Consider the following 24835-nt stretch of genomic DNA (forward strand, 5'->3'; position numbering starts at 1 on the left):
GTTGAAAAAACCTAATAGGAAAGGCCTTTTTGAAAATTTCAAGGGGGCGCCACTGAGCCATTTTGTTAAATTTTTTTGTAGATTATCAAAATTTACGCAAATTTGCATGTATGTGCAAATTTTGGTGAGTTTTCGTGCATGTTCAGGCCTCCAAATGTAAACTCAAACTGTGAACCGATAAAAATTTCACATTTGATCCAAAATATCCGATTTCCTGTTGGATTTGGAATATGGGTGCAAGAGGCTTTTTTGAACAGTTAGGCATAAGGTATCTACTCCCCAAATTTCATTGCTCTACGTTGAAAACCTGAGAGGAGAGGCCTTTTTGAAAATTTTAAGGGTCAAGGGGGCGCCACTGAGCCATTTTTTGACATTTTTTCAAAACGACACAAGATTATCGAAATTTACGCAAAGCCGCACGTTTGTGCAAATTTTGGTGACTTTTCGTGCATGTTCAGGCCTCCAAATTGGCCATTTTCATTTGCCCTGAAAAAAGAATAATAATAATAATAATAATAATAATAATAATAATAACCCTTTGCAAAACAATAGGGCCTTCGCACGCTTAGTGCTCGGGCCCTAACTAGGCCTGCAAGCAGGACTGAACGGGCCCTCGCAATCTAGCGCAACTCGGACGTCACGCAACTCGGACTGTGTGCAGGTCAGGGTGGTGGCAGATCCTCCTCTCTAATCATCTCATTAGAACCTAACATGCTCGAATGTCGCCTATTTACATTCCCACACCCAAGAGATAAAAAACCCCTATTGGAGAGAGTACTACAAAAAAGGAGCCACTACTGAGCTGTGCAGCCAAGCCCTTATTCAAAACCAAAATTAATCTTCTAACTGGGCCAATTCGACCAAGTGTGCCAACTATTGTGGCTCTATAAGCTCCCTGAGTCTCTGAAAAAAAATATTTCCTTTAAATGGCGAACAAAGGGTCGTCACGGCAACAGACAGAGACACGTGGACATGGGCCGTAAAAAAGTATTTTAATAGGTCTTGAAACTACAATGACCAACATGAAAAGAACTGGACATGTTTTGGAAAAACGAGTGACTTTCTATCGCCACTAGTTGGCGCTGTAGGGTTGATGCAAATGACCCATACAAGGCCCTTCAGGGTATGACTCTCAACAAGCACGGGAAGTTTGGCGCAGATATCTTGTATATCTGCCGAGTTATGACTGTTCAAAGTTTTTGGAGAGAAAAATTGTTGACAGTCATTTTCACTTTCCTGTTTGGACCCCTCCGCTTCAACGAAACTTCAATATTTTTCATCAGGCACCTGAAGACAGGTCTTAAGGTTTCCCTTATGCAGGTTTGAGGTAGATTAATTTTTTCCCTTTAGAGGAGGAGTGTGTCCCGTAAAAAAGGGCATTTCCTGTTCCCACTAGGAGGCGCCAGGCACAAATGGTAAATTTTCAATCCAGTCCTGCTCAGGCTGGTATACCTCACACACATGCCAGATTTAAAATAGATTGAACGTTGTATGAGGGAGTTATCAGTCATTTTCCGAATTCGGTGTTTTGGCGAAAAAATGGAAGAATTTGGCGCCCCGCCCAGGTCAGGCCCGTGAATGAAAACACACCATTTTTATAACTTAAGATTTCATATGCCTCATGAACAGTCTCGACAATTTTGAGAATGATCAAACTAATTCCCTAGGTGCCAAGGTGTAAAATGTGCACACTGTAAATCGATAAAAAGTTCACATTCAATCCAAAATACCCGATTTCCTGTAGGATTTGGAATGTGTGTGCAAGAGACTTTTTGGAGCAGTTTTGCACAAAGTTTTGACTCTCCAAATTTCATCACTCTATGTTAGAAAAACCTAAATGGAGAGGCCTTTTTGAAAATTTCAAGGGGGCGCCACTGAGCCATTTTGTTAAATTGTTTCGTAACGTTGCAAGATTATCGAACGTTATCCAAAGCCGCATGTATGTGCAAATTTTGGTGAGTTTTTATGCATATTCAAGCCTCCAAATGTAAACTCTTACTGTGAACCCATGAAAATTTCACATTCGACCCAAAATACCCGATTTCCTGTTGGATTTGGAATATGGGTGCAAGAGACTTTTTGGAGCAGTTTTGCATAAGGTATGTACTCCCCAAATTTCCTTGCTCTATGTTGAAAAAACCCAATAGGAAAGGCCTTTTTTAAAACTTCTTTCTGTCGCCACTAGTTGGCACTGTAGAGTTGATGCAAATGACCCCTACAAGAACCTTCAGGGTATGACTCTCAACAAACACGGAAAGTTTGGCGCAGATATGTTGCATATCTGCCGAGTTATGACTGTTCAAAATTTTTGGCGAGACAAATTGTTGACGGTCATTTTCACTTCCAGTTTGGACCTCTCCGCTTCAACGAAACCTCAATATTTTTCATCAGGGACCTGAACACATGTCTTGAGGCTCCCCTGAAACAGGTTTGAGATCAATAGATTTTTTTCCCTTGGAGGAGGAGCCTGTCTCGTAAAGAAGGCCATTTCCTGTTCCCACTAGGGGGCGCCAGGCCTAATGGGTAATATTTCAATGCAGTCGTGTTCAGGCTGGGATATCTCATATACATGCTAGAAATGAAAAAGATTGAACGTCGTATCACAGAGTTTTTAATCATTTTCTGAATTTGGTATTTTGCCCAAAAATGGCCGACTTTGGGACCACGCCCAGGTCAGACCCTTGAGTGAAAACTCACCATTTTGAAAACTTAAGATCTCATATGTCTCCTGAATAGTCTGACCAATTTTGAAGACGATCCAACTATTTTCTTCAGCGACAAGGTCTCAAATGTAAATCGATAAAATGTCACATTTGATCCAAAATTTCCGGCTTCCTGTTGGGTTTGGAATATGGGTGCAAGAGACTTTTTGGAGCAGTTTTGCATAATGTATCGACTCGCCAAATTTCATCATTCTACGTTGAAAAAACCTAATAGGAAAGGCCTTTTTGAAAATTTCAAGGGGGCGCCACTGAGCCATTTTGTTAATATTTTTTGTAGATTATCAAAATTTACGCAAAGTTGCATGTATGTGCAAATTTTGGTGAGTTTTCGTGCATGTTCAGGCCTCCAAATGTAAACTCAAACTGTGAACCGATAAAAATTTCACATTTGATCCAAAATATCCGATTTCCTGTTGGATTTGGAATATGGGTGCAAGAGGCTTTTTTGAACAGTTAGGCATAAGGTATCTACTCCCCAAATTTCATTGCTCTACGTTGAAAACCTTAGAGGAGAGGCCTTTTTGAAAATTTTAAGGGTCAAGGGGGCGCCACTGAGCCATTTTTTGACATTTTTTCAAAACGACACAAGATTATCGAAATTTACGCAAAGCCGCACGTTTGTGCAAATTTTGGTGACTTTTCGTGCATGTTCAGGCCTCCAAATTGGCCATTTTCATTTGCCCTGAAAAAAGAAGAATAATAATAATAACTAGGCCTGCAAGCAGGACTGAACGGGCCCTCGCAATCTAGCGCAACTCGGACGTCATGCAACTCGGACAGTGTGCAGGTCAGGGTGGTGGCATATCGTCCTCTCTAATCATCTCATTAGAACCTAACATGCGCGAAAGTTGCCTCTTTACATTCACACACCTAAGAGATAAAAACCCCTATTGGACAGAGGACTACAAAAAAGGAGCGAATAAAGGGTCATCACAGCAACAGACAGAGACATGTGGACATGGGCCGTAAAATAAGTATTTTAAAAGGTCTTGAAACTACAATGACCAACCTGAAAAGAACTGGACATATATTTAAAAAAATGAGTGACTTTCTATTGCTACTAGTTGGCGCTGTAGGGTTGATGCAAATGACCCCTACAGGACCCTTCAGACTATGACTCAACAAGCACGATATGTTTGGCGCAGATATGTTGTAGAAGTTATGACTGTTCAAAACTTGTGGTGAGACGAAATGGCTTCAGTCATTTTTACTTCTCCTGTTGGACCCTTCTGCTTCAACCAAACCTCAGTATTTTTCATCAGGCACCTGAACACATGTCTTCAGGCTCCCCTGATGCAGGTTTGAGGTGAATAGATTTTTTTTTCCTTGGAGGAGGAGCCTGTTTCGTAAAAAAGGCATTTCCTGTTCCCACTAGGGGGCGCTAGGCCTAATGAGTAATATTTCAATGCACTCGTGTTCAGGGTGGGATCCCGCACATACATGCCAGATATGAAAAAGATTGAACGTTGTTTCAAGGAGCTATTAGTCCTTTACTGAATTTGTCATTTTGCCGAAAAAATGGCCGACTTTGGCACCACGCCCAGGTCAGACCCATGAATGAAAACACACCATTTTGAAAAGTTTAGATTTCATAGGTCTCCTGAATTGTCTAACCAATTTTGAAGATGATCCAATTGATTCCCTCTGTGACAAGGTCTCAAATGTGCACCCTGTTAATTGATAAAAATTTCACATTCGATCCAAAATACCCGATTTCCTGTTGGGTTTGGAATATGGGTGCAAGAGACTTTTTGGAGCAGTTTTGCACAAGGTATCGACTCCCCAAATTTCATTGCTCTACGTTAAAAAAACCTAATAGGAAACGCCTTTTTGAAAAATTCAAGGGGGCGCCACTGAGCCATTTTGTTACATTTTTTTGTAACGTTGCAAGATTATCGAAATCCACACAAAGCCGCATGTATGTGCAAAATTTGGTGAGTTTTCGTGCATGTCCAGGCCTCCAAATGTAAACTGTACTAGAAATGGACAGAAATTTCACATTTGATCCAAAATACCCGATTTTCTGTTGGATTTGGAATATGGGTGCAAGAGGCTTTTTTGAGCAGTTAGGCATAAGGTATCTACTCCCCAAATTTCATTGCTCTACGTTGAAAAAACCCAACAGGAAAGGCCTTTTTTAAAACTTCTTTCTGTCGCCACTAGTTGGCACTGTAGAGTTGATGCAAATGACCCCTACAAGAACCTTCAGGGTATGACTCTCAACAAACACGGAAAGTTTGGCGCAGATATGTTGCATATCTGCCGAGTTATGACTGTTCAAAGTTTTTGGCGAGACAAATTGTTGACGGTCATTTTCACTTCCAGTTTGGACCTCTCCGCTTCAACGAAACCTCAATATTTTTCATCAGGCACCTGAACACATGTCTTGAGGCTCCCCTGAAACAGGTTTGAGGTCAATAGATTTTTTTCCCTTGGAGGAGGAGCCTGTCTCGTAAAGAAGGCCATTTCCTGTTTCCACTAGGGGCGCCAGGCCTAATGGGTAATATTTCAATGCAGTCGTGTTCAGGCTGGGATATCTCATAAACATGCTAAAAATGAAAAAGATTGAACGTTGGATCACGGAGTTTTTAATCATTTTCTGAATTTGGTATTTTGCCTAAAAATGGCCGACTTTGGGACCACGCCCAGGCCAGACCCTTGAATGAAAACACACCATTTTGAAAACTTAAGATCTCATAGGTCTCCTGAATAGTCTGACCAATTTTGAAGACGATCTAACTTTATCCTTCAGCGACAAGGTCTCAAATGTAAATCGATAAAATTTCGCATTTGACCCAAAATTTCCAGCTTCCTGTTGGGTTTGGAATATGGGGGCAAGAGACTTTTTGGAGCAGTTTTGTACAATGTATCGACTCACTAAATTTCATTGTTCTACGTTGAAAAAACCTAATAGGAGAGGCCTTTTTGAAAATTTCAAGGGGGCGCCACTGAGCCATTTTGTTAAATTTTTTTGTAGATTATCAAAATTTACGCAAAGTTGAATGTATGTGCAAATTTTGGTGAGTTTTCGTGCATGTTCAAGCCTCCAAACGTAAACTCCAACTGTGAACCGAAAAAATTTCACATTCGATCCAAAATACCCGATTTCCTGTTGGATTTGGAATATGGGTGCAAGAGGCTTTTTTGAACAGTTAGGCATAAGGTATCTACTCCCCAAATTTCATTGCTCTACGTTGAAAACCTGAGAGGAGAGGCCTTTTTGAAAATTTTAAGGGTCAAGGGGGCGCCACTGAGCCATTTTTTGAAATTTTTTCAAAACGACGCAAGATTATCGAAATTTACGCGAATCTGCACGTATGTGCAAATTTTGGTGACTTTTCGTGCATGTTCAGGCCTCCAAATTGGCCATTTTCATTTGCCATGAAGAAAGAAGAATAATAATAATAATAATAATAATAATAATCCTTTGCATTACAATAGGGCCTTCGCACGTCTAGTGCTCGGGCCCTAATAACTAGGCCTGCAAGCAGGACTGAACGGGCCCTCGCAATCTAGCGCAACTCGGACGTCACGCAACTCGGACTGTGTGCAGGTCAGGGTGGTGGCAGATCCTCCTCTCTAATCATCTCATTACAACCTAACATGCTCGAAAGTCGCCTATTTACATTCCCACACCCAAGAGATAAAAACCCCTATTGGAGAGAGTACTACAAAAAAGGAGCCACTACTGAGCTGTGCAGCCAAGCCCTTATTCAAAACCAAAATTAATATTCTAAATGGGCCAATTCGACCAAGTGTGCCAAATATTGTGGCTCTATAAGCTGCCTGAGTCTCTGAAAAAAAATCTTTCCTTTAAATGGCGAACAAAGGGTCGTCACGGCAACAGACAGAGACACGTGGACATGGGCCGTAAATAAGTATTTTAATAGGTCTTGAAACTACAATGACCAACCTGAAAAGAACTGGACATGTATTGGAAAAACGAGTGACTTTCTATTGCCACTAGTTGGCGCTGTAGGGTTGATGCAAATGACCCCTACAAGGCCCTTCAGGGTATGACTCTCAACAAGCACGGGAAGTTTGGCGCAGATATGTTGTATATCTGCCGAGTTATGACTGTTCAAAGTTTTTGGAGAGAAAAATTGTTGACAGTCATTTTCACTTTCCTGTTTGGACCCCTCCGCTTCAACAAAACTTCAATATTTTTCATCAGGCACCTGAAGACAGGTCTTAAGGCTTCCCTTATGCAGGTTTGAGGTAGATTGATTTTTTCCCTTTAGAGGAGGAGTGTGTCCCGTAAAAAAGGGCACTTCCTGTTCCCACTACGAGGCGCCAGGCACAAATGGTAAGTTTTCAATCCAGTCCTGCTCAGGCTGGTATACCTCACACACATGCCAGATTTAAAATAGATTGAACGTTGTATGAGGGATTTATCAGTCATTTTCCGAATTCGGTGTTTTGACGAAAAGATGGCCGACTTTGGCACCCCGCCCAGGTCAGGCCCGTGAATGAAAACACACCATTTTGATAACTTAAGATTTCATATGCCTCATGAACAGTCTCGCCAATTTTGAGAATGATCAAACTAATTCCCTAGGTGCCAAGGTGTAAAATGTGCACACTGTAAATCGATAAAAATTTCACATTCAATCCAAAATACCCGATTTCCTGTTGGGTTTGGAATATGCATGCAAGAGACTTTTTGGAGCATTTTTGTACAAGGTATCGACTCTCCGAATTTCATCCCTCTAGGTTGAAAAAACCTAAATGGAGAGGCCTTTTTGAAAATTTCAAGGGGGCGCCACTGAGCCATCTTGTTACATGTTTTCGTAACGTTGCAAGATTATTGAACGTTATGGAAAGCCGCATTTATGTCCAAATTTTTGTGAGTTTTCGTGCATATTCAAGCCTCCAAATGTAAACTCCTACTGTGAACCGATAAAAATTTCACATTCGATCCAAAATACCCGATTTCCTGTTGGATTTGGAATACGGGTGCAGGAGACTTTTTGGAGCAGTTTTGCATAAGGTATCTACTCCCCAAATTTCCTCGCTCTATGTTGAAAAAACCCAATAGGAAAGGCCTTTTTTAAAACTTCTTTTTGTCGCCACTAGTTGGCACTGTAGAGTTGATGCAAATGACCCCTACAAGAACCTTCAAGGTATGACTCTCAACAAACACGGGAAGTTTGGCTCAGATATGTTGTATATCTGCCGAGTTATGACTGTTCAAAGTTTTTGGCGAGACAAATTGTTGATGGTCATTTTCACTTCCAGTTTGGACCTCTCCGCTTCAATGAAACCTCAATATTTTTCATCAGGCACCTGAACACATGTCTTGAGGCTCCCCTGAAACAGGTTTGAGGTCAATAGATTTTTTTCCCTTGGAGGAGGAGCCTGTCTCGTAAAGAAGGCCATTTCCTGTTCCCACTAGGGGGCGCCAGGCCTAATGGGTAATATTTCAATGCAGTCGTGTTCAGGCTGGGATATCTCATATACATGCTAGAAATGAAAAAGATTGAACGTTGTATCACGGAGTTTTTAATCATTTTCTGAATTTGGTATTTTGCCCAAAAATGGCCGACTTTGGGACCACGCCCAGGTCACACCCTTGAGTGAAAACTCACCATTTTGAAAACTTAAGATCTCATATGTCTCCTGAATAGTCTGACCAATTTTGAAGACGATCCAACTATTTTCTTCAGCGACAAGGTCTCAAATGTAAATCGATAAAATTTCACATTTGATCCAAAATTTCCGGCTTCCTGTTGGGTTTGGAATATGGGTGCAAGAGACTTTTTGGAGCAGTTTTGCACAATGTATCGTCTCGCCAAATTTCATTGTTCTACGTTGAAAAAACCTAATAGGAAAGGCCTTTTTGAAAATTTCAAGGGGGCGCCACTGAGCCATTTTGTTAATTTTTTTTGTAGATTATCAAAATTTACGCAAAGTTGCATGTATGTGCAAATTTTGGTGAGTTTTCGTGCATGTTCAGGCCTCCAAATGTAAACTCCAACTGTGAACCGATAAAAAATTCACATTTGATCCAAAATATCCGATTTCCTGTTGGATTTGGAATATGGGTGCAAGAGGCTTTTTTGAACAGTTAGGCATAAGGTATCTACTCCCCAAATTTCATTGCTCTACGTTGAAAACCTGAGAGGAGAGGCCTTTTTGAAAATTTTAAGGGTCAAGGGGGCGCCACTGAGCCATTTTTTGACATTTTTTCAAAACGACACAAGATTATCGAATTTTACGCAAAGCCGCACGTATGTGCAAATTTTGGTGACTTTTCGTGCATGTTCAGGCCTCCAAATTGGCCATTTTCATTTGCCCTGAAAAAAGAATAATAATAATAATAATAATAATAATCCTTTGCAAAACAATAGGGCCTTCGCACGCTCAGTGCTCGGGCCCTAATAATAATAATCCTTTGCAAAACAATAGGGCCTTCGCACGCTTAGTGCTCGGGCCCTAATAATAATAACTAGGCCTGCAAGCAGGACTGAACGGGCCCTCGCAATCTAGCGCAACTCGGACGTCACGCAACTCGGACTGTGTGCAGGTCAGGGTGGTGGCAGATCCTCCTCTCTAATCATCTCATTAGAACCTAAGATGCTCGAAAGTAGCAAAAACCCCTATTGGAGAGAGTACTACAAAAAAGGAGCCACTACTGAGCTGTGTAGCCAAGCCCTTATTCAAAACCCAAAACTAATCTTCTAAGTGGGCCAATTCGACCAAGTGTGCCAAATATTGTGGCTCTATAAGCTGCCTGAGTCTCTGAAAAAAAATATTTCCTTTAAATGGCGAACAAAGGGTCGTCACGGCAACAGACAGAGACACGTGGACATGGGCCGTAAATAAGTATTTTAATAGGTCTTGAAACTACAATGACCAACCTGAAAAGAACTGAACATGTATTGGAAAAACGAGTGACTTTCTATCGCCACTAGTTGGCGCTGTAGGTTTGATGCAAATGACCCCTACAAGGCCCTTCAGGGTATGACTCTCAACAAGCACGGGAAGTTTGGCGCAGATATGTTGTATATCTGCCGAGTTATGACTGTTCAAAGTTTTTGGAGAGAAAAATTGTTGACAGTCATTTTCACTTTCCTGTTTGGACCCCTCCGCTTCAACGAAACTTCAATATTTTTCATCAGGCACCTGAAGACAGGTCTTAAGGCTTCCCTTATGCAGCTTTGAGGTAGATTGATTTTTTCCCTTTAGAGGAGGAGTGTGTCCCGTAAAAAAAGGGCATTTCCTGTTCCCACTAGGAGGCGCCAAGCACAAATGGTAAATTTTCAATCCAGTCCTGCTCAGGCTGGTATACCTCACACACATGCCAGATTTAAAATAGATTGAACGTTGTATGAGGGAGTTATCAGTCATTTTCCGAATTCGGTGTTTTGGCGAAAAAATGGCCGACTTTGGCACCCCGCCCAGGTCAGGCCCGTGAATGAAAACACACCATTTTGATAACTTAAGATTTCATATGCCTCATGAACAGTCTCGCCAATTTTGAGAATGATCAAACTAATTCCCTAGGTGCCAAGGTGTAAAATGTGCACACTGTAAATCGATAAAAATTTCACATTCAATCCAAAATACCCGATTTCCTGTTGGGTTTGGAATATGCATGCAAGAGACTTTTTGGAGCAGTTTTGTACAAGGTATCGACTCTCCGAATTTCATCCCTCTACGTTGAAAAAACCTAAATGGAGAGGCCTTTTTGAAAATTTCAAGGGGGCGCCACTGAGCCATTTTGTTACATGTTTTCGTAACGTTGCAAGATTATTGAACGTTATGCAAAGCCACATGTATGTCCAAATTTTTGTGAGTTTTCGTGCATGTTCAAGCCTCCAAATGTAAACTCCTACTGTGAACCGATAAAAATTTCACATTCGATCCAAAATACCCGATTTCCTGTTGGATTTGGAATACGGGTGCAAGAGACTTTTTGGAGCAGTTTTGCACAAGGTATCGACTCCCCAAATTTCATCACTCTCTGTCAAAAAAACCTAATAGGAAACGCCTTTTTGAAAAATTCAAGGGGGCGCCACTGAGGCATTTTGCTACATTTTTTCGTAACATTGCAAGATTATCGAACATTATCTAAAGCCGCATGTATGTGCAAATTTTTACGAGTTTTTGTGCATATTCAAGCCTCCAAATGTAAACTCCTACTGTGAACCCATGAAAATTTCACATTCGATCCAAAATACCCGATTTCCTGTTGGATTTGGAAAATGGGTGCAAGAGACTTTTTGGAGCAGTTTTGCATAAGGTATCTACTCCCCAAATTTCCTTGCTCTATGTTGAAAAAACCCAATAGGAAAGGCCTTTTTTAAAACTTCTTTCTGTCGCCACTAGTTGGCACTGTAGAGTTGATGCAAATGACCCCTACAAGAACCTTCAGGGTATGACTCTCAACAAACACGGGAAGTTTGGCGCAGATATGTTGTATATCTGCCGAGTTATGACTGTTCAAAGTTTTTTGCGTGACAAATTGTTGACGTTCATTTTCACTTTCCTGTTTGGACCCCTCCGCCTCAACAAAACCTCAATATTTTTCATCAGGCACCTGAACACAGGTCTTAAGGCTCCCCTGATGCAGGTTTGAGGTCAACAGATTTTTTTCCCTTGGAGGAGGAACCTGTCTCGTAAAAAAAGGCATTTCCTGTTCTCACTAGGGGGCGCTAGACCTAATGGGTAATATTTCAATGCACTCGTGTTAAGGGTGGGATACCACACATACATGCCAAATATGAAAAAGATTGAACGTTGTGTCAAGGAACTATAAGTCATTTACTGAATTTGTCATTTTGCCGAAAAAATGGTCGACTTTGGCACCACGCCCAGGTCAGACCCGTGAATGAAAACGCACCATTTTCAAAACTTAAGATTTCATATGTCTCCTGAACAGTCTCACCAATTTTGAAGATGATCCAACTAACTCCCTCGGCGAAAAGGTCTCAAATGTGCACCCTGTAAATCGATAAAAATTTCATATTTGATCCAAAATAACCGATTTCCTGTTGGGTTTGGAATATGCGTGTAAATGCTTTTTTGGAGCGGTTTTGGACAAGGTATAGACCCCCCAAATTTCATTGCTCTACGCTGACAGACCCTAATGTTATAGGCCAATTTTAAAATTTCAAGGGGGCGCCACTGAGCCATTTTGTTATATTTTTTTGCAACGTTGCAAAATTATCGAAATTTACAATTTTCCGGACGTATGTGCAAATTTTGGTGACTTTTCGTGCATGTTCAGGCCTCCAAATTGGCCGTTTTCATTTGCCCTGAAAAAAAAAAAAATAAATAAAAAAAAAAAAAAATAATAATCCTTTGCAAAACAATAGGGCCTTCGCACGCTTAGTGCTCGGGCCCTAATAATAATAATAATAATAATAATAATAATAATAATCCTTTGCAAAACAATAGGGCCTTCGCACGCTTAGTGCTCGGGCCCTAAAAACTGAACTAGCGCTCCACATCTATGTGCATGTGTTGTGGACCCTTCTGTTAGTTACAAGTGTTTGTTTTGTTTGCTTTGCTTAAATTAAACGAAACAAGCTTGATACATCCAAATAATATTCTAACAGCTGATGACCAGTATTATCTACTCTCAATGTGTTTTCTTCAGTCAGAAAAGTAAGTTAAAAAAGATAAAATAGGGGTGTAATTGAAAAAAAAAAAGGACACCACTAATTGTAATGTTAGTTCATTGTTCATTGTGTTTCTTCATGTGTAATGTTTGTTTTGTTTTTCAGTTTTGCGAAACACAAAAGTGCACTTTTTATCGTTGCTTTTGGTTACGTAACAACTGGCCGAGCGGACTTATGACGTACGTGAGTGTGAAGGGGTGTCCCAATTCGTAGGGCTGACGTTTCAAGCCCTACCCCTTATTGCTCCATTTGAAGGGCCAAGGGGTAGGGGTAGAAAAATAGAAATGGGATGCGGCCGGCGGTGCATCAGTAACGGCCCCATTTATAAAACAAAGGCTATGCTAGGCTTGGGGGTGATCCAAATGGGACACCCTTGGTAAGATTAGGGAGCACCAAAACCCCTGGTACTTCTAGTGTTATGGCAATAGATTTGAACTAGCATGATTTTGTCGTGCTACTTCTAGTTTTGTAGCATGTAAATTGAATTATCCTTCTGTTGTATTTTGTATCCTAAATTATCACGTATTTTCTTTAGCACTACTTTACTTTCAAACTGAACTTTATCTCACTGGCGGCCATTCATGGCGATAACTAGCGCGACTTCTAATTTTGTAGCATGTAGTTATGCTTCTGTGGTACAGTGGGGCAAATAAGTATTTAGTCAACCACTAATTGTGCAAGTTCTCCCACTTGAAAATATTAGAGAGGCCTGTAATTGTCAACATGGGTAAACCTCAACCATGAGAGACAGAATGTGGAAAAAAACAACAGAAAATCACATTGTTTGATTTTTAAAGAATTTATTTGCAAATCATGGTGGAAAATAAGTATTTGGTCAATACCAAAAGTTCATCTCAATACTTTGTTATGTACCCTTTGTTGGCAATAACGGAGGCCAAAAGCTTTTCACACAGTGTTGCTGGTATTTTGGCCCATTCCTCCATGCAGATCTCCTCTAGAGCAGTGATGTTTTGGGGCTGTCGTTGGGCAACATGGACTTTCACTCCCTCCACAGATTTTCTATGGGGTTGAGATCTGGAGACTGGCTAGGCCACTCCATGACCTTGAAATGCTTCTCACAAAGCCACTCCTTTGTTGCCCTGGCTGTGTGTTTGGGATCATTGTCATGCTGAAAGACCCAGCCACGTCTCATCTTCAATGCCATTGCTAATGGAAGGATATTTTCACTCAAAATCTCTCGAGACATGGACCCATTCATTCTTTCCTTTACACAGATCAGTCGTCCTGGTCCCTTTGCAAAAAAACAGCCCCAAAGCATGATGTTTTCATCCCCATGCTTCACAGTGGGTATGGTGTTTTTCAGATGCAATTCAGTATTCTTTCTCCTTCAAACACGAGAACCTGTGTTTCTACCAAAAAGTTCTATTTTGGTTTCATCTGCCCATAACAAATTCTCCCAGTCCTCTTCTGGATCATCCAAATGCTCTCTAGCGAACCGCAGACGGGCCCGGACGTGTACTGGCTTCAGCAGGGGGACACGTCTGGCAGTGCAGGATTTGAGGCCCAGGCCACGCATTGTGTTACTGATAGTAGCCTTTGTTACTGTGGTCCCAGCTCTCTGTAGGTCATTCACTAGGTCCCCCCGTGTGGTTCTGGGATTTTTGCTCACCGTTCTTGTTATCATTTTGACGCCATGGGGTGAGATCTTGCATGGAGCCCCAGATCAAGGGAGATTATTAGTGGTCTTGTATGTCTTCCATTTTCTAATAATTGTTCACACAGTTGATTTCTTTACACCAAGCAGTTTTACCTATTGCAGATTCAGTCTTCCCAGCCTGGTGCAAATCTACAATTTTGTCTCTGGTGTCCTTCGACAGCTCTTTGGTCTTCGCCATAGTGGAGTTTGGAGTGTGACTGACTGAGGTTGTGGACAGGTGTCTTTTACACCGATAATGAGTTAAAACAGGTGCCATTTATACAGGTAACGAGTGGAGCCTTGTTAGACCTCGGTAGAAGAAGTTAGACCTCTTTGACAGCCAGAAATCTTGCTTGTTTGTAGGTGACCAAATACTTATTTTCCACCATGATTAGCAAATAAATTCTTTAAAAATCAAACAATGTGATTTTGTTTTTTTCCCCCACATTCTGTCTCTAATGGTTGTGGTTTACCCATGTTGACAATTACAGGCCTCTCTCATCTTTTCAAGTACAACTTGCACAATTGGTTGTTGACTAAATACTTATTTGCCCCCCTGTATTTGGTAACCTTATTCCCCATTTATTCACTTTACTACTCCTTCTCCACTGTCAATCATTAACTTAGTGGTTGCTATTGAAAATGAAAGACATCCAATCCCATTAGCTAGCATGACTATTTGTAATGCTACTTCTAGTCATGTAGCATGTATATTCAACTATCCTTATTCTCTGTGTCTTCATTGGGCGTCTATCACAGTCACTGGCACTGAATTAATGCGTAGCCAACCAAAAGTACATTTGAGGCCACTTTCCTTTCGTTTCTTCTGTTAAACATATTTGCACAGCATTGTTTACACTAACGAACACAAAGTAGACGAGTAGGCGGAAGAAGTGAACAGAGTATTTTGCAAACACATAAGTTATGAGAATTTGAAAGAGTATAGTATGCAACTATATAAATATGGATGATGACTGTATATGAGGATATAAGGGTACGAGTGTGTGAAACAATGGATTTATGGAGTGAAAAAAAGTCAAGTCAATACGGCGTAAAAAGTGGACAAGGAGAAAGAAGGTGCAAGAGAAAAACATTTGTACACATTTGGAAGAATAACAACAGCAACCATTTTTACCTGCGCTGTGTTGCGAAGCGGCGTTGGCGTGGAGCCTGGAAGCCAACACCGTGTCGGTGTTACTTCCCAGGGAGCTTTTTCGGGAACAATGGAGACGCTGGATGCGAGCCACTGAGAAGCTCGTCGCTACCTTGTTGGGACACAAAGTTTATGTTTTTTTAGGTGTCGTTATGATGTTTTTAAGGGTGTCAACAACTTGAAAGATCACCAATTTTAGTAGATGTGTGTATTTGGGTGAGGACTGTTGGATTTTATGGGTAACTGATATAACCCACCAAAACACATTCTGTAGTGCCTATTGAAAAAGTCGAAAAATACTGCTAATAAAAAAAGTAAACGGATGGACAAAAAAAAGTCTAGGGTCCCATTTATAAAACCAGTACATTTGCTTTGCAGCGGCCATTTGAAAGGGATTCCAGGACTTTGGAACACAGACAAGGAGTTACACCAAAGCTGGTATAAGGGTTCGGTGATAGCTGATAGTGTTGTAATTCACAAGAGCAGTCATAGTCTTGAGGCCAATTATGAAGGTTTTGGCCATGGCGCTTAAAAGTCTTGGTCTCCTCTCGGTCTTGGACTGACTGGTAGGGCGGACTCAGGATTTTTTGTCTTTAACTTTATTGATGTGGTTTTTAGAAAAAACACTTTGTAAAAGAATAAAATACAGTACTTGTTTTTACTTACTAAAAGCCTTCCCTATGAGAGAATACAACCTTAACAATGTTAAAAAAATATATATTTTTTTTTCAATTTACTTTATGGTCTGGTCTTGTCGAGGTCATGAATGGTCTCCGTTTTGGTATTGCGTCGGTCTCAAAACCCAAAAGTCTTGGTCTTGTTGCTGGTTTTGGTGAGTTCTGGCCTCTGGTAAGTCTTGGACTCGGTTCCCAAAAATCTTGGTCTTGTCCTGGGCTATTCTGGTCTCAGTCAAGTCTAATTCTCAGCTTGTTTCGTCTCAAAACCCAAAATTCTTGCTCTTGTGTTGCTCTAAGTGAGTTCTGGTCTATGGCAAGTCTTGGTCTCAGATCCTAAAAGTCTTGTATTGTCTTGGTCTATTCTGGTCTAAGTCTAGGTCTCGGTTTGTTTCGTCTCAAAAATCCAAATTCTTGCCCTTGTGTTGGTCTCTGTGATTTCTGGAAAGTCCTAGACTCTGTTCCCGAAAATCTTGATCTTGTCTTGGTCTGTTCTGGTCTCAGTCAAATCAAGCTCTCAGCGTGTCTCATCTCAAAACCCAAAATTCTTGCTCCTGTGTTGGTCTCAGTTAGTTCTGGTCTCTGGCAAGTCTAGTTCTAAGATCCTTAAAGTCTTGATCTTGTCTTGGTCTATTCTGGTCAAAGTCTAATTCTCAGCTTGTTTTGTCTCAAAACCCAAAATTCTTGCTCTTGTGTTGGTCTCTGTAGGTTCTGATCTCTTGTAAGTCTTGGTCTCAGTTTCTTAAAAGTCTTGGTCTGCTCTGGTCTCAGTCAAGTGTGGGTCTCGGCCTGTTTCATCACAAAACTCAAAATTCTTGGTCGTGTGTTGCTCTAAGTGAGTTCTGGTCTATGGCAAGTCTTGGTCTCAGATCCTAAAAGTCTTGGTATGGTCTTGGTCTATTCCGGTCTAAGTCTAGGTCTCGGTTTGTTTCGTCTCAAAAATCCAAATTCTTGCTCTTGTGTTGGTATCTGTGATTTCTGGAAAGTCCTGGACTCTGTTCCCGAAAATCATGATCTTGTCTTGGTCTGTTCTGGTCTCAGTCTAATCAGGGTCTCAGCGTGTCTCATCTCAAAACCCAAAATTCTTGTCTCAAAGTCTCAGTTTCTTAAAAGTCTTGGTCTGTTCTGGTCTCAGTCAAGTCCGGATCTCAGCCTGTTTCTCAAAACTCCAAATTCTTGCTCTTGTGTAGTCTCGTTAAGTTCTGGTCTTTGGCAAGTATTGGTCTTGTCTTGATCAGTTCTGGTCTCTAGCAGGTCTTGGACTCGATTCCCAAAAATCTTGGCCTAGTCTTGGTCTGTTCTGGTCTCAGTCAAGTCTTGGTCTTGGCTTGTTTCATCTCAAAACCCAAAATTCTTGCTCTTGTGTTTGTCTCGTTGAGTTCTGGTCTCTGGCAAGTCTTGTTCTCAGTTCCTAAAAGTCTTGGTCTTGTCTTGATATGTTCTGGTCTCAGTCAAGTCTGGGTCTCAGCCTGTTTCTCAAAACTCCAAATTCTTGCTCTTGTGTAGTCTCGTTAAGTTCTGGTCTTTGGCAAGTATTGGTCTTGTCTTGATCAGTTCTGGTCTTTAGCAGGTCTTGGACTCGATTCCCAAAAATCTTGGTCTAGTCTTGGTCTGTTCTGGTCTCAGTCAAGTCTAGGTCTTGCCTTGTTTCATCTCAAAACCCAAAATTCTCGCTCTTGTGTTTGTCACGTTGAGTTCAGGTCTCTGGCAAGTCTTGTTCTCGTTTTGGTCTCAGTTCCTAAATGTCTTGGTCTTGTCATGGTCTGTTCTGGTCTCAGTCAAGTCTGGGTCTCTGCCTGTTTGGTCTCAAAACCCCAAATTCTCGCTCGTGTGTTGGTCTCAGCGAGTTCTGCTCTCTGGCAAGTATTGATCTCGTCTTGATCAGTTCAGGTCTCTGGTAAGTCTTAGTCTCGGATCACGTGACCATGAGCACAACACTAACGGTTGGTATTGAATAATATCTGAGGGTTCTCGACACAGATTTAATGTTAACAAGTAGACTTTTCGGACTTGAGTTGAACATTTCCCTCTGATTTTTTTAGTTTGTTGAGGAAGCTTGTGTTGACTTCTAATGATTTAATTTGTTCAGCAGCTTGAATCATTTGCGGACAATAAATGATTCATTCCAGTCGGGCCGGGGCTGATAAACATTTACTTATTCATCAAACATATTTGTCTTTAATGCTTTCGTTTGTACATTTCTTCGCTCCGGCCCGATAAAGCAATCTTTCGGCGAGGCTGCGACGGCGCCCCTCGACGGGGTCGCGCCCCTCGACGGGGTCGCAGTCACCGTGATGAGAGGGTGCGAGCTTTAAAAGCAAACTCCGAAGTGGGAGAAAGTGAGTCTGGAGGGAGCGAATTTCCAATCCTGCGGGTTAATTTGCTGCCTTTCAGCTGCAATTGGCGTGTCTAAACATTCATGAGGCGAGCAGCAGCAGGGTTACAGGGAAGAGGAGGAGGAGGAGGGATGAAGAAGGAGGGAGGGAGAGGGCAGGAGGAGGATGAGAAGCGCCGGGAAAGACAGTCAGTGCAGACCGAGGCGAGGCAGTGAAAGGAAGTGCGCGTCTTCCCCTGTAAATTACTTCATTTCACACTTGAGGACCAGCCAGAAGACGGACGTTCCCGGTTTGTCCTTCTGAGCTGTTTTAAGAAGACAAGCTGAAAGGTAATGCAAATCTCGTTTTGCCGATGTTCTTACAAGATGAACCTCTTGGCTTAGTTTCTTTGAGAAAGTGACAGAGGAGAATCCATCCACGGGTCGTGAGCGGGCGGTCGGCGGGGACCGCAGGGGGGGCGTCGGGACTCGGTAACCACGGGAGCTGAGGGGGACAGTTTCCTTTCTCAGACTCCGAGACTGCGGGTAGCTCTGCCAAGTCGGACGCCTTTGAGGAGAAAGATTTCATTGTGCGGCTGATTCATGAGGCACCGACGTGACCCCGCTAAATGGGCTTTGAATCTTGGCTCGGGTTCAGAGTTTGCATGTTCCTCGCACTTTGGAATAACTCACGTTCGGTTCAGAAATTGTATGTTTTTGGGAATTCTAAGTTTGAATCGGTCATGACTGTCATGTCAGGTGCATCCGGCGATTCTTGCCCGAAGTAGGGAGCACCTGGCAGGTGCACTATGCTTACTTTGGAGTTGGATTTTAATTCATTGACAGAGATAGACGTCTAATCCATTTCAACTAGGAGGTGGCAGCGAAGGAACGTTCGTTCATTCGCTGCCACCTCCCAGTTGAAATGGATTGGACGTCTATCCCCGTCACTGACAGCCAGTAAGAGCTTCTGTGGGTTTTTCTCGCAAATTGCCAAAAATATTACCGTCTGAAATCTCACCGCTTTGAACTTCCCGTCTATATTCTTTTCTTCTCTTCGCTTGTCTTTATTCCTTCTTTGGGACTACGCAGCAGGGAAGAAAAACACCTTTGATGTCGGTTTAACTTTTGCTTTAGAGGATTCTTTTCTCCGCGAGTAGACGTGAGAGGTACTGGATGTTGATGTCATTTGGTGTTTTTGTTGATATTAGATGGTGGGCCAATGGCATCGTAGGGATGCAAAATTAATTAGGGAGCTAAATTTAAAATTGCTAGTGGGGTAGTGGCGGAAGATTCCTGTTTAGGAACGGAATCGACTAGTCAATGGTATTTAATGTTCAGTAACTGTAGAATATATTTGTCAATGACTTTGAGTGGTAAGTGAACCCATAGGAATATGATTGGGAGTGTTTTTTCCCTTTTCCATCCATTTTGATTTCCCTTTTCTCATTTCAAGGGTTAACAAAATATAAGTGAAAAATACAAAGAGAAAGTAATCAAATGTGGAAAAAATTTAATTCAATACCTTAAGTTTTTTCCCTTTTCCACCAATTTTGTTTTCCCTTTTCTCATCTAAGCAATCATAAAATACTGGAGGAACGGAATTGACGAATTGTCAATGGTAATAAATGTTCAGTAACTTTAGAATATATTTGTCTCTGGCATTGAGTGTCAAGTGAACCCACAGGAATATTATTGGGAGGGTGTTTTTTTCCTTTTTCCGCCCATTTTGTTTTTCTTTTTTTCAATTTCAGGAATAACAAAGTAAAAGTTAAAAATACAACGAAAAAATATTCAATAAAAAAATAAAAAATTAATACTTTAAAAGTTTTTTCCCTTTTTCACCAATTTTGTTTTCCCATTTCTCATTGAAGGAATCATAAAATATTAGCTAATTAAACAAAAAGTACACGTAAATAATAATCAGAATAAAAAAAGAAAACATGTAAAGATACCATAACAAAATCAAATAATAAATTAAAGGTTTGCTTTCCCTTTTCTTATTTCAGGAATAACAAAATAAAAGTTAAAAATACAAAGAAAAAATATTTTTAAAAAATTTAAAAAAAACAACTTCAATACTTTAAAGATTTTTTTTCCCCTTTTCCACTAATTTTGTCTTCTAACTTCGGGAATAACAAAATAAATGTTAAGAAACACAAAGATTTTTTTTGTTTTTTAAATTTGGAATTTAATACTTTAAAAGTTTTTTTTCCCCTTTTCCACCAATTTTATTTTCCCATTTCTCATTTAAGGAATCATGAAATATTAGCTAATTAAACAAAAAGCACTCATAAATAATAATCAGAATAAGAAAATGTGTAACGATAACATAACAAAATCAAATAATAAATTAAAGGTTTGTTTTCCCTTTTCTCATTTCAGGAATTACAAAATAAAAGTTAATAATACAAAGAAAAAATATTCCAATAAAAAAATAATTTAAAAAATAGACTTCAATACTTTAAAGATTTTTCCCTTTTCCACTAATTTTGTTTTCCCTTTTCTCATTTCAGGAATAACAAAATAAATGTTAAAAAACACAAAGAAAAAAAAAAACTTTTTTTAATTTGGAATTTAATACTTTGAAAGATTTGTCTCCCCTTTTCCACCAATTTTATTTTCCCATTTCTCATTTAAGGAATCATAAAATATTAGCTAATTAAACAAAAAGTACACATAAATAATAATCAGAATAAGAAAATGTGTAAAGATAACATAACAAAATCAATAACAAAATAAACGTTTTCCCTTTTCCACCGTTTTTGTTTTCCCTTTTCTCATTTCAGGAATAACAAAATAAATGTTAAAAAACACAAAGAAAAAAAAATCTTTTTTTAATTTGGAATTTAATACTTTGAAAGATTTGTTTCCCCTTTTCCACCAATTTTATTTTCCCGTTTCTCATTCAAGGAATCATAAAATATTAGCTAATTAAACAAAAAGTACACATAAATAATAATCAGAATAAGAAAATGTGTAAAGATAACATAACAAAATCAATAACAAATTAAAGGTTTTCCCTCTTCCACCGTTTTTGTTTTCCCTTTTCTCATCTAAGGACTAAAATAGTTAATAAAAATGAATAAATACAGATAAATAACAGTACAAAATGTAAAAATAAATATTTCAAGTTTTATTAAGTTATATTAACTTTTTTGTTGATATTTCAAACTATTTATGTTGCCCCAGACCATGATTTTGGCAATGATGTAACCACCAAACTTCACTGTTTTCTGAGTGAATCTCGGATCCACGCGGACTCCAGTAGGTCCGCTGAAATATTTGTGGCGAATGTGGTGTACTTCAATGGAAGATTCATCTGAAAACTCCACCTTCTGCCAAATTTCAAGCGTCCATCCTTTCGACAGGCTGTGGGCCCCTGGCAAATGCCACACGGTTTTTTAACTGTCTGCACCCTGATAAATAGTCTGAAATATCAACAAATCTTAGCTGCCTCTTACATTCCTAACCATAAAAAGGGACAAATTCTGCAGCAGGATGGTGCTCCAGCGCATACTTCAACCTCTAACTCAAAGTTCCTCAAGGCAAAGAAGATCCAAGATCTTCCAGGACTGGCCAACCCAGTCACCAGACATGACTATCATTGAGCAAGTCTGGGGTAGGATGAGAGAGGAAGCATGGAAGACGAAACCCAAGAATGTTGATGAACTCTGTATATAGTCGAATCGTCTCAAAATATGATTCTAATTCACATAATAATGCCATTTAAGACTTTTTTTCTCCTGTCGTATGCTCTTTAAACTTACTGTACATAAGTACTGTATTTGTTTATTATAACAATAAATCAACAAGATGGCATTGACATGATTAACATTCTGTTAAAGCGATCCATGGATAGAAAGACTTTTAGTTATTAAAACATATATGTTAGTACAAATTAGGAATTTTATATTAACACCCCTCAATGTTTTCGTTTTAATAAAGTTTGTAAAATTTCAATCAAAAAATAAACTAGTAGCTCGCCGTTGTTGATGTCAATAATTACACAATGCTCATGGTGCTGAAACCCATAAAATCAGTTGCACCCAAGCGCCCGCAGAGGGTGACAAAACACCAAAAAACACAAATAACAAGTGGAAATGACACTGCTGTCATTTTAATCTGTTTGAGAGGGGCATGTGCATTAAATGCATCAAATATTTTAACGTGATTAATTTAAAAAATTAATTGCCGCCCGTTAACGCGATAATTTTGACAGCCCTAATTTGAAGTACATTTTTTGTTCAATTTTCACACTACTTTGTGTAAGCGACTTAACTTTTGTCTTGCTAAAATTCGACCTTTAGGTCTTCATTAAATGATAAATCTTATTTCAGTGAAACAAATATATTTTTGTACATTCAACATCATTTGGGATTTCTGAAACAGACTGAATAATTACAAGTAAGGTTATTCGCAATTGTTTCTACAAAATGGATAAGCGACAAGACTTTTGTCAGGGACTGTATAATTTTTGGGGTAAAAAAGGTTCCATTGGGACCTTTTAAACAGTGATAAACTTTCCGGGGCCGTTTTTCTTGGTGGGATCCATTCATTTCAGTAGCAAAAGGTCAGTTTGCATGATAAACATGGCCTCTGATTCAGCTCAACTTGTAAGTCTGTGATTTCAGCCTTTGTAGGGTTAACTGTACACCTTTTGTGTAACTCTGTAGCCGGCAGCAATATTTGCTGCTGTTGTGTTGGCTTCCTTTGATGCTTCTTTTGTTATTGGACACCCCGGCGTGGTGTCGCACATGTCGTCATGGCGATGGTGAAAGAAACACAAGCTCGGGGGGCACGATGATGAAGCGGCGCGGTTGGTTTTTCGGGAGCTTTTTCCACAGCGGCCTCGCTTTGTACGGAAGCTTTGAAGGCTGAGGATGGATCAACTTACCTCCGGGCTCATGTTGCAACTCCGGCTCAACCCAAAGAAAAAAAGAAAAAAAAAAAAACAAGACTTGGCCACAGCGTTTGAAAGAAGGCTGAAAAGGGCGCTCAGGTGCTGGTTTGACAGACTCAGTAAGGTCTCGTTATTTGCGTGCGTCATTTGCAAGGTTCCTGTCGGGTTCAAGCGAGTCCAAAGTCCTCAAAGGCAGATGTGCTATTGGCCCGCTCTCGCAGTCGGACCGCGAGCTCACTGAGCGCCAATTTCTGGCTGGCTTGAAGAAAGTAATCAGTGACTCAGGCTGCGTCTATTACAGCAAGTAATTACATCCAGCAGTCATAGACACAAGGACCTCCAATGCTGAATTAATTGGGATTGATTCACTTCCCGCTTCCATCAGGGGACAAATAGCAAGATGTTCTTAGCTTTTAATGCAGTGGTGGGCAAAGTATGGCACGTGTACTGCTCGTGGTCCTCTGCGCATTCGGTTATCAAATGTCCTGAATAACTGATTATAATGACAATATTACACGCAATTATTATAGTCGTGAAAATAATTTGATTGTGAAAATCTAAATTCTCTTTGCAAAATATCTTTTAGATTTATTGTATAAAATAGAACATTTTGTTGGTTTGTAAATGTAAATTAGTCACGTGTAAATAATAGGGCTGTCAAAATTATCGCGTTAACGGGCGGTAATTAATTTTTTAAATTAATCACGTTAAAATATTTGACGCAATTAACGCACATGTCCCGCTCAGACAGTATTCTGCCTTTTGGTATGTTTTACAGCAAGCCTTGTTGTGCTGTCTAGCGAACTCTTGTGGTCGCTTTGCAACATGGTTTATTGTTTTCTTGCCAGTTCAATATGGCTGCACGACGTCTCGGGTTGACGCCTACATTGTAATGTTGTGCTTATATGATCCTTGGACAAGATTTGTCCGTAAGTATGGTTGTTGTAAAGAATGTACATATTATGTTAGCAAGCGAAATGTTATATTTTTTGTATGAGATGCTTTTTGTTTATGTTTAGTGCACCTGTATAGCGTGCTAAGCTAACGTTGTTGCTAATGCAATGCTTGTGTACTTTTTTTTGTAGTTTTACGACGGTCTAAAGAGGACAATGGTTTGAGGCCATTTTATTAATAAATCAGATGAAAAAGGAAGAAGTCTGATTATTAAGGCGTCGTTCACTAGCTGTCTAGCTTTGGAAAAAGTAGACGCTTCGGAGTGAGGACAGCATAGACAGATTTAAATGACAGTAGAGTGAAATGCCCACTACAGTCCTTTTGTACCGTATGTTGAATGCATATATCGATCTTGTGTCTTATCTTTCCATTCCAACAATTTATTTTACAGAATATATATATAATTTATAGAAAAATATGGCATATTTTATATATGGTTTGAATTGCGATTAATTGCGATTAATTACGATTAATTAATTTTTAAGCTGTAATTAACTCGATTAAAAATTATAATCGTTTGACAGCCCTAGTAAATAAGTTATCATTACACGATAAATACTAAAATTAACAATTATTTTTTGTAAATTAACAAGACAAAAAAATTTTTTTCTAAATGAAATAATAATTAAAACTACGATTATGATTCCCTATTACTATTTCATGAAAAGATACAAATTCAAAAATATATACAATAAAAAATATAAGCGCTTTCCCCATTAACCATGATAAACGAGGGATCACTGTACATCGGAATCAATAAAATCGAGATGCAGTGATCCCTCATTTTTTGCGGTTAATGGGGACCAGAACCCGCGGCGATCAGTGAAAAAA

The 24835-nt window shown here is 39.9% G+C and overlaps 2 protein-coding genes across 2 annotated transcripts in view; one reads left to right on the forward strand and one right to left on the reverse strand.

The window, feature by feature from the left end:
- drosha (drosha ribonuclease III) overlaps nt 1-24835 on the reverse strand; it is a 502261-nt gene that overhangs the window by 377112 nt on the left and 100314 nt on the right. Inside the window, exon 3 of the mRNA XM_057823946.1 lies at nt 15142-15271. The gene's annotated coding sequence lies outside the window, so the exon portion shown is untranslated. The remainder of the gene's footprint in view (nt 1-15141; nt 15272-24835) is intronic.
- Nucleotides 18368-24835, forward strand: part of LOC130908490 (cadherin-20-like) — a 116040-nt gene continuing 109572 nt past the window's right edge. The window contains exon 1 of the mRNA XM_057823950.1: nt 18368-18498. The gene's annotated coding sequence lies outside the window, so the exon portion shown is untranslated. The remainder of the gene's footprint in view (nt 18499-24835) is intronic.

This window comes from Corythoichthys intestinalis, chromosome 20 (assembly GCF_030265065.1).
Source record: "Corythoichthys intestinalis isolate RoL2023-P3 chromosome 20, ASM3026506v1, whole genome shotgun sequence".
Classification (NCBI taxonomy): Eukaryota; Metazoa; Chordata; class Actinopteri; order Syngnathiformes; family Syngnathidae; genus Corythoichthys; species Corythoichthys intestinalis.